This window comes from Moschus berezovskii, chromosome 18 (assembly GCF_049115385.1).
Source record: "Moschus berezovskii isolate FMDL1 chromosome 18, NW_MosBer_1.0, whole genome shotgun sequence".
In the NCBI taxonomy this organism is placed as follows: domain Eukaryota; kingdom Metazoa; phylum Chordata; class Mammalia; order Artiodactyla; family Moschidae; genus Moschus; species Moschus berezovskii.
The window spans coordinates 23,154,581-23,166,049 of NC_142477.1; positions in this window are offsets into that span (position 1 = coordinate 23,154,581).

An 11,469-nucleotide genomic window follows, 5' to 3' on the forward strand; every position below is an offset into this window, starting at 1 on the left:
AGATTCCTGAAAAATTTCTCTGAGCACCAAATCACAAATACCAGAATACAAAAGCCAGGAACACTGGCTTCAAATGGGGACAATTCTATGGCATAATTTATGTTCCAGAAACATCCCCCACATCAGGATTGAGGACAGTAATTTTGGCCGATGATAAAATATATGCTTTCAGAAACATGTATTAGTAAGAGAAAATCAAAGAAGAAATTATCCTTCAATTTAAATGTTTCAAAAATACATATTGTTGAAGTTATAATGATATGTAATGCTCAGTCATGTCTGACTCTTTGTGCCCCATGAACTGTAGCCTGTCAGGCTCCTCTGTCCATAGAATTTTCCAAGCAAGAATATTGGAGTGGGTTGTCACTTCCTACTCCAGGGCATCTTCTCAACCCAGGGACAGAAACTGTATCCCTTGAGCCTCCTGCATTGGCAGGAGGATTCTTTACTATTACTGCCACCGTTATAAGAGAAAACAAAAAATAAGGATAATGGCTACCTCTTGGAGGGCAGAAAATAATGTAATTGGTCATATCCTCCTGGGAAACTTTAAAAAGACTATATTATTTTTCTTTATTTATACATATATAAATAGTTATTTATAAAATCTATGTATATTTCATGACTAAAACGTAAGTCATGAACTACTAAATCTGACTCTCCTCAATGACAGCATACTTTTTTCCCCTTTTAGACAGTCTTTTTCTTGTTCTGTAATGATTGCATCAACTCAACATTCAGTAGCATTCATGCTCTAGGGTACTTGACTCTTTTCTAAAGTGAAAATACAAATATATGCATCTGGTAACTTCAGGGAGCCCCATTCAAATCTAGGAGCTCAGGGGAACTATAGGGGCTCTATCAATATCACAACACTACGTTAATGCACAATAATTATTAAACACCCAGCTAAAAGAAACAGGGGCTTCCCTGGTGACTCAGATGGTAAAGAATCCACGTGTAATGTAGGACACCTGGATTTGATCCCTGGGTTGAGAAGATTCCTTGGAGAAGGGCATGGCAATCAACTCCAGTATTCTTGCCTGGAGAATCTGAATGGACAGAGGAGCCTGGCAGGCTGCAGTATATGGAGTCACAAAAAGTCAGGTCCATATAGTCGAAGCTATGGTTTTTCCAGTAGTCACGTATGGATGTGAGAGTTGGACAGTAAAGAAAGCAGAGTGCCAAAGAATAGATGCTTTTGAACTGTGGTGTTGGAGAAGACTCCTGAGAGTCCATTCGACAGCAAGGAGGTCCAACCAGTCAATCCTAAAGGAAATCAGTCCTGAATATTCATTGGAAGGACTGATGCTGAATCTGAAACTCTAATCTTTTAGCCATTTGATGCAAAGAACTGACTCCTTAGAAAACACCCTGATGCTGGGCAAAATTTAAGGCAGGAGGAGAAGGGAACAACAGAGGATGAGATGATTGGATGGCATCACCGACTCAAAACATGAGCTTGAGTAAACTCCAGGAGTAGTTGGTAATGGACAGAGAAGCCTGGCACGCTGCATTCCATGGGGTCACAAGGAGTCACACTCAACAGAGTGAATGAACTGAACTCGCCAGTAGCATTTTATAAAACAATCTCTGTTTACCTTCCTTTCCTGACAGTTAGGATCTGTTCTATTTTAAGTAATATATTTAAAACGTTTATTTTGGAGATTAAAATACATCATTTCCCCTCTAATTTTTTTCTTCTTCAAGATATTGAATGCAACCTGGCTAGGTTGTTGGTTGGTCCTCTTAAGAAACACACACACACGAGCACTGTTAAAGAAGTGATTAAATGTGCCAGGGTGTAACACTTTTGGGATCTGCATAATTTCACAAACAATGAAAAAAATTATGGGTACGTTGTTTTTGTTTGTTTATTTTTTGGCTAACAAACACATGAAAAAATGCTCAACATCCCTCATAATCAGGGAACTTCTTCAATGGTATTTTTGTGCAAAGGCCAAAAGGAAATTTGAGAGGACAATTCTTTAAGTAACTGACAGAATAATGAGTAGCTATGGATGCAGACTTCAGCGGAATCTACAAAGAGTCCTAGATGTTAAATTTGTTTGCTGAAACAAAACAATATTTGGGAGAGAAAATGAGCATGTTGTAGAATTCTATTATTGACTCACTCAGGGATTTCTACCCTGTCAGTGAACATGAAGAATACTCTAACAGAGAGTCTGGTATGTGATTAGGATATTGAGAAGAGCAGAAATTTTCTCAAAATGCATTATTGTTTCCAATAAGTCCTTTCTTAATACTATTAAATTATTGTGTACTAATAAAGTTTACTGATGCAAACTTCCTCAAAAGAAAGCTGTGTTTTATTGAAACATGTGAATCTTTTCCTATACGTAAAATATGATTTTTTTATTGTCTGGCAGGTGAAGGAGGAGCCTCTAAAGAAATCATTTTTTATTTTGTTCAATACTTCCTAAACCTGTAGCATTCTTCTTTGGTTGAAATTGGAGAATAGATTCGATTATCAATTGGAGATATAATTCTATCACAATTGATAACTTTTCAATTAAAATTAACACCCTGGGGTTGTGGATAAATTGGAAGAAAAAGAGTCTGGAGGAAATGCCAAGTTTTTTGTTTTTTTGTGTTTTCCCTAGATCATGTATCCTATCTATTCTATTTAAGAATTTCCAAGCACTAGATGACTTTTGAGTGTTTATTATATTTAGGTGTTTATTAATAATTATATAATAATGCTATGCTATTATCCATGATAGAGTTCCTGTAATTTTTAAATGAAAAGTGCCCTCAGATACCATAGAAGTGTTTTCTTAGTCATGAAAAATGTGCTTCATGGCTATGCTAATGAGTTTTGTTTCTCTTGAATTGTTGGAGTTTTTATGAACCTCCAAATATCCTTGCTGTAAATATTTCAATTATATCCTTTCCCCTAAGTCACAAAAAATATTTTATTATTTTTGAAATAATTATATCAAGAGAAACTGATTTTTATTTTAAAAAATATTCTGAAACACAGAAGTAAAGAGTAAGTATAGTTTATAACACAATTCTAACTTATTAAGTTCAATTCAGTTCAGTTGCTCAGTTGTGTCTGACTCTTTGAGACCCCATGGACTGCAGCACGCCAGGCTTCCCTGTCCATCACCAACTCCTGGAGCTTGCCCAAACTCATGTCCATCGAGCTGGTGGTGCCATCCAATCATCTCATTCTCTGTCATCCCCTTTTCCTCCTGCCTTCAATCTTTCCCAGCACCAGGGTCTTTTCTAATGAGACAGTTCTTTGAAACAGGTGGTCAACTAAATTATTAGTTTAATCTTACATTTAGAGTTTTATGTATTAAAGTTATTAAAGGAAATCTAAAGACACACAGTGATACAGAGATTGCAATTTTCTTTGTCCTCTGCATGGTGAAAAGAAGGCTTCAATGTACTAGAGTAGACTGCTCCTTTTCTTTGCCTGCTTGGATGGGGACGATATCACCATGTATATATCCATAGAATTACCCTGAATTAAAAATATATACATACTTTAAACTTTGTGCCTGTAATATATAGCCTATGTCACAATTTTCTGAGGCCAGAAGTTGAGTTGAGGGAACAAAATGAAACCATAATGATAAAATTACTTAATTTGCCAAGAACTTTACTCATTTCTGTGTTTCAAACAGTAGATTGCATCTGATATTCATGGCTATTCTGTGAGGTAAATATAAAGATATTATTTCTAATTTTTCCCATGTTTAATCTAGGTAAATTTAAATGAAGTATTTTATTGATATGCTAACTTCCATTTTGGAGAAGGCAATGGCAAGCCACTCCAGTACTCTTACCTAGAAAATCCCATGGATGGAGGAGCCTGGTAGGCTGCAGTCCGTGGGGTCACTAAGGGTCAGACAGGACTGAGCAGCTTCACTTTCACTTTTCACTTTCACACATTGGAGAAGGAAATGGCAACCCACTCCAGTGTTCTTGCCTGGAGAATCCCAGGGATGGCGGAGCCTGGTGGGCTTCTGTCTATGGGGTCGCACAGAGTCGGACATGACTGGGGTGACTTAGCAGCAACTTCCATTTATTGTTATTGTAGAATCAATACAACATTATGTGCAACTGAAGAGAAAAACGTCACTTAGGTGATGAAATTCGGAAGCCTTATTCATAGTGTTAGTTTTTCTGAAGAAAAAAAAAAACAACAAAACAAAAAAACAATTTTCTAAAATTTCATCAAAGTGATGAAAATGGTATCCATAGAATTACCCTGAATTAAAAATATATACATACTTTAAACTTTTAAAACATGACATTAAAATATTTTTAAATGAGAAAGCACTATTTCAATTTCATTTTTAACTTTAATGGCTTATGAAATGGATCATCCACATTTGAAATATTTGAGACACACTCATATGAATAAAAAATGACTTTCTCTCCAGCTATCTTTGAAAGAATGAAGACAGGATGGTGTCCAGGAGATTGGAAATACACAGTACTGGCTATAAGAGCTAAAAATCCAAACCACATCATGGAAGGGAACTTCAGGCTCACAGGAAAGTGACTGTCACAAACTATTTTTCTGAATGCAATTTTCTTTTATTACTTTTTGGTGAGGAAGAGCATGATTAGTGACAGAAGGAGAGAAAATGTGATGAAAATCTAAACCTTGAAAACAACATGATAAATGCCTTCTATTTCTGAAAAACATTTTCTTGAATTCATTCTGAAAAATACATGAGATATAGAAATTGCTCAAATATAGCAAGGGTTGTTTTCAAAAAGCAAGTAAATGTGAAAGAAAAAAAAAGTGAGAAACAAGATTTAAAAGTGGGAATTTCTAAGAAATCTACCTTTATTATTGCATCCTCATGCTTATTATCATGATCACTTTTTGGAAACAAATTCAAATGTAAATCATTTAATATCGTGAAACACTAAATTACGTGACATCTTTTGTGTTAAGCATTAAAAGTAACTCATGTGATTTTAATAAGGCATCAATTTGGTCTTTGGTTTTCAGATATTATTTCTTTTAAGTCCAAAAATATTTTTAAACCTAAAAAAATGACTATAGAATATGGATACATTTATCCAGTTAAGAAAAAAATATTGTTCTTAAAAGTATCTCCTTTGCCCTCTTTCAAACTTATTTTTATTATGATGAATGAATTTATAAAATTAAATGACTCCAACAATTAAACCTCGAAATGTATATCACCTATGACTTTTTTTAACCTTCTTAAGATATATTTTTAAAATCTTTTGGAAACAATTACAATAGTCTAATGGTCATCCCTGGTGGCTCAGAAAAATAGTCTAATATTCTTTCTGTAGGTACATGACTCAATGGTCTTTCTTCAAGATATAAGAATCCACCTGCAATCCAGGAGACTGCCTGCAATCAGGAGACACGGGTCAGTCCCTGAGATAGGAAGATCCCCTGGAGAAGGAAATGACAACCCATTCCAGTATTCTTGCCTGGAAAATTCCATGGACAGAGGAACCTCGAGGGCTACAATCCATGGGGTCACAAGAGTTGGACACAACTTAGCAACGAAACCACCAACAACTAAACAACCACTGAATGGTAGACATTAATGAAGGACTGAGTTTTTAAAAAGAGATGTCTGCTGCTGCGAAGTCACTTCAGTTGTGTCCGACTCTGTGCGACCCATAGACAGCAGCCCAGCTCCCCCGTCCCTGGGATTCTCCAGGCAAGAATACTGGAGTGGGTTGCCATTTCCTTCTCCAGTACATGAAAGTGAAAAGTGAAAATGAAGTCGCTCAGTCGTGTCCGACTCCTAGTGACCTCATGGACTGCAGCCTACCAGGCTCCTCCGTCCATGGGATTTTCCAGGCAAGAGTACTGGAGTAGGTCTGGCCACAGTAATTTTTCTCTTTAGGAAAACAAAACAAAACAAAACTCAGCGATATTGATTAAAGCATAAATGACATTGGGTCATCTTAAACCTAAATCTAACTTCTCCTAGTGCCCTGCACGAGTACTCTATTCCACACGAAATGATAGAGCTTTGGGCAATCATTAAGTGGCTCACTCTGCACTTGTTTCATTCTCCATGTCCTGTAGAAAACCCCAAGCTTGAACACCACTGACACAGTTTTCATGTGACCCTTCAACCTTTCCTAGCATATATATGAGTCTATTTCAGAACTTTTGCCACTTTTTGCTTTATATTTATTTATAGCTTTTTATGTGTAACTCTTAACTCTCAAGTGAGACTCTTATTTCATTGACAACACTTATCATCAAAACACTTTTCTTTACATCTTTCACAGTGCCTGAAATAGTATCTTACACATAAGGCATGTTTAGAAGAGCTTACTCAATAAATCACAATGTTAGATTATATGAATTCCTGCTTGAAACTAAGGCACTTGAAGTGGCACTGGAAAATGGCAATAACTGCTTTAGAATAAGAATTTGATGCATTTTGACACAAGAAAAATTGCATTGGTAAGATCATTAGGGTGACACTAACTATCAGCCATTTATTTATTTCCTAAGGTAATATTTTTGGGTAATAAGACAAAGCCATATGAAGAATCCACTTTTACCTCTAAAATGGCACAGGCCTTTCTCACAGAGTATCATTTCAAGAGTCTTTGAATTCCTATCCCATTCATTTTCACTTTACTTTGAATTATTTTGGTTTGATGCCTCTGTAATGTTGAAAGGCAAAAATCCTTTATTTCCATAGACTCAGCAAAGTGGATAAATGTAACGATACTTCAGTATCCTAAAAGTTTATTTTTTCATCAATGCCTCAAATAAGAACATATTTTTTATTTCTTATTAAAACAAAAATATCACAAAACAAAAACAAATTCCTCACTATATCGTTCATTGGTATAAGCCGAGGGCAGAATACATCTTTCAACATGTTAAAAACTGCTGCTATTAATGTCTTCATTTTAAAATGCTGCATTTGTAACCTGAAAAAAACAGTGGGTTCTGCGCTACTTTTATCTTCAAATGATGGTGAACTACTTTTGACTGTTGGGTTTATAATTTCTAATCGTTTATTTTAAAAAATTACCTTCTGCAGATGATGTAGAAAATAAAAGCTGAAGTGGTTTTGTTTTCTTCAGATAATATTTAATTTGCCTTTAATCCTAAAGGATAAAAAAAGAGAGATTATTTAAATTTGAGTCACATATCTTTCAAGAACAGTTCTGGGATTTGTTCTATTCTTGAAAGTGAAAGCCAAGTATATTAATTGAATGTTACCATACCTTGAAGATAAGTACTATTTGAGTTTGAAAAATGGCACTCTTGCCTCTTTCCAGAATGATCAGCTTTAGAGTTCTGCTTTGTTGAATAACTAATCAAGCACTGCCCACACTAAAAAGCAGATGAAGGCTTAACCCAAAAGTATTGGATCTCATGAATTCACCTCCTCATTGGGATGAGTTGTCTTTATAAATATATATATATATATATATATATATAGTTATTTATTTTATTTTATTTTTTCTTTTTTTTTTGGGGGTGTTAGATCTCAGGTACTTTTCCTCCTTCCTGAGTGCCCTGGAGGGTTGAAATCCCTGATGACTGTGACACCACTGTTTACTGATGTGATAGGAAGCACTTCATTTCTATGTCAGGTAGGGGCTGCAAAGCTGGTTGCCTCACACAATGTACCCACTGCTGCTGAAAGTATGTATATATAGTTATATATATAGTTATTTATTTTAAATAAATAATGTTATTTTAAAAAATAATGTTATTTATGCATGTCCGGTGTTCCTATAATCACGCTCATTTAATCAGGCCACTTTTTGATGGTTGCTGACATGAACAAGTCTGCCTGCATTTCTGTGTGTATTACCTGTATATTCAGCTAAACCAAAAGGGAAATGGACCTAAGTATGGATCTAGGGCCACAGAAACAAATAAAATAATGATTAATCATTTATGTGACTTTCAGCATTGCTGAAAATGATTTAGTACATTGCCCTTCTTTGATCCAGACTTCTACACTGTAGTACACTAAGAATCTAAGCCAAAGCACTTATTTGCATTTAATTGCCATAGTGTGTGCATTAAATCATCATTTCTAAGATTTTTATTTATCATTATTTGATAATTTTTTCTGCTCTGTGAAATCACGTCTGTGAATCAGCTTCAATCATGGCCAGTGCTGAAGCTTAGGCTGAGGCTAGACACAAAATAAAAGCCCCCCCAAAATATCCCTTAACTTCTTGCTGAATTTTCCATATACTGGGTACTTAATTTTTATATGCATATCATATTTAAATCATATCAATAACTAAGTCACTATTTTGAGCAGTCTTTTACTCTAAGTATTCTTCATGAAGACATATATGGATACATATGTCTATGTGATTGTGTGGTTACATGAAGGTCATTTTTCAGAATATTTTTCTTCTTATACTTGATAATGGAAAAGTCATAATGTTATATAGAGCTTCATCTTAAGATAGTTTCCTCTTGAATTTCTACTTTGAATCTGTATATGCACATACTTACCATAGAAATAATTTAAAGGGATCAGTCTTTGGTAAATCCCGCAAGACCTATGTTTGCACAAAGTTTAATTTGGAATTTATAGATTTTAATAAGAAAGACACTGAATAAAAAATAATAAGGGCTTGTATTTCCTCTAACTTAGCAGCCACCACATTGTATAAGGTCTGTCTGTAGAAAATTCTTTTATTGGAAATAAGTAAATTGATTTCAAAGTTATATTTTAACTAGATCTATAAATATCAATCAAGGCTGAGACACATTAGTGATTCCATGCCGGAATCCATAAGGAATCATATAGTCTATAACTGATTATCTGAGCCTAGAGAGGGCTCAAAGTCTGTGCAAACTCTTTGCTCACTGAACTACTTGAGAATTATCTTTAAACACTGATAAGTTGAAATTTTTAAAACAAAGTATTGAGTGTGGTGGCTCATGTGGTAAAGAATTTACAATGCAGGAGACCTTGATTCAATTCCTTGGTTGGGAAGATCCCCTGGAAAAGGGAATGGCTACTCACTCCAATATCCTTGCTTGGAGAATTCCATGAACAGAGGAGCCTGGAGGGCTACAGTCCATGGGGTCACAAGGAGTCAGACACAACTGAGTCCTAAATGACTCAGTTCATTGGCAGAACATTTTTAAATACTTTGGCCACCTCATTCAAAGAACCACCTCATTGAAGAAGACTCTGATGCTGAGAAAGATTGAAGGCAAAAGGAGAAAAGGGCAGTAGAGGATAAGATGATTAGCATCACCAACACAACGGACACGAATTTGAGCAAACTCCAGGAGATAGTGAAGGACAGGGAAGCCTGGAGTGGGGCAGTGCATATGGTGGCAAAGAATTGAACACGACTTAGCAACTGAACAACAACATTTGTTTTTCAGATTCAAAGTAGCACAGTAAAAAATATGAGACCCAATCCATACTTATAATAGTTATATAATTGCCTTGTTTTAGAATTTATATAAAAATAATATTTGGAATGTTTTCCTTAACAAAATTCTGAAATAAATCAACATCAGAACATATTATTTCAATACTACAGAAGCTCCATTTTGCCTCTATATGAGATTTAATATCAGGGGCTGAGAAACAATCCATTATCATTATAATGTGCAATTAAAAATGGATGAACCTGGGTGTTTTTCCAAAAAATCAGAGGAATACTTCCAAAACTCACAACCATGTAGAGGACCTTGGCTTTTAATTTTGAATAGTTTGCCTTATACACACATTCTCATCTTTCAAGCCTTTATCTGTAAAGTTGCCAGAAGAAAATTTAAAAAAGAAAAAACAAAAAAAATGTGAATAGTTTATCAAAATTCTAAATCCAAAAGCCTACTTGACTTCCAAAACCTGGTTTCCCTGGTCCTCTTTGCATGGCAAAGTCCAAACACCAGTATCCACAGTCGTTCTCCAAACGTGTACCCTTCTGTCAGGGTGAGTATAGTCCAGCATTCACATAACCAGTATGGATCTCCAGAGGTTGCTCCCCAAAGCCTCTGAGTGTCTCTTTTGATTTAACTTTATACTGGAATGTATACCACTATGAGATCAAAAAATGATCAAGCAACATCTGGAAAGCTAAAATGTTGTAAAACACTTAAATTACATTTTATTCCTCAGGCTTCAAACACAAATTGAGAAATACTCAAATTAAATTTACTTATTTCCCATACCTCAAAACTGAAAAATAATAATAGCACAGGGCAGTTGCAAACAGAGGCAAAATTCAAAATTTTGCAAATGAGTAAAATCAGACAGAAAATGTCCTATAAATATTAAGAACTCTCTATTATAATAACCTAAAGAGGAAAGGAAAACTTGCCCCCGAAATAAATTTTAATTTGAGGACTTCAAAATTCCAATTAATCTGAAATACATAGATATGTTCAATTTTGCAGAATAGGCTCACTATGTTATGAATTTTTATTTCACAACCAATATCAACAACAGAAAATTGTTATCTAAGCAATTTAGGGGGAAAAAAAAACAAACAATAAATTCTGAAAAAAATATCAGCTTATTTGGGGAAAATATTAAGAGAATTAAACTTTTATATATTCAGTTAGCAATTGCTTCACTGTTGAAAGTTTCATTAAATTATCCTAAAATAATGTATTATTTCATTTACAAAGTATGTAACTATGTAATTATGAACCAATGGAATTAGAAAATTAGTGTCTGCAAGCCTTTACATAACAAACTACTTTGCAATTAGGAAAACATTTTTATAGATGCTTATTGATCTTCATATAAACTGTAAGATAGGCAGGAAAGTCTTTGCCATCTCTATTTTCTAGTTTGGGACCCTAAAATTCAGTGACATTAGGAGACATGTCTGAGAATAATAAGTGTGAACCTCCAATTTTTTGCTATTAGACCTACATAATTTTTGTAAGTCCCAAACATAAAAGGCTAATCAGACAGTGATATGGGGGTGGGGGGGAGTCTGAGCCTCTGTGAGGAATAAGGGCAAGTCAATCAAAGGTCTACGAAGTTCATGTAAATTAGAGGATAATCTTTTCAGACTACATAGTTATCATGTAAGGTACACTTTTTTGTTTTAATGACTGCCATGTTAAAAATAAGCAAATTACACAAGTTTAAACCAATTATCAAATTTTTGACAACCAATTTAAGGTACAAGAATGATCAAAATTGTTGATGTAAATGTCCTAAAATAAATGGAAAAGAGAAAGAATAGAGTTCCTCAATGTTGTGTACAAGATAAGGTTTGCAGTTTGCTTTTCTTTAATAAAATCTTTCCCTGACATATCAGATGGTCTGAGTATATCTTAAAACATTCATTTTATCCACTTAAAAAAAGGGGGTTGTCCTGTTAAAGGGGCACAGGCGGGACAGAGACAATAGTCTCCATGATTCAGAGCAGCGCATAACTGGTGCACAGAAGTTGCATACATCATAGTGCAAGCAGCAAATCCCCATGCTCCATCAGTTCCACACGGAGAAG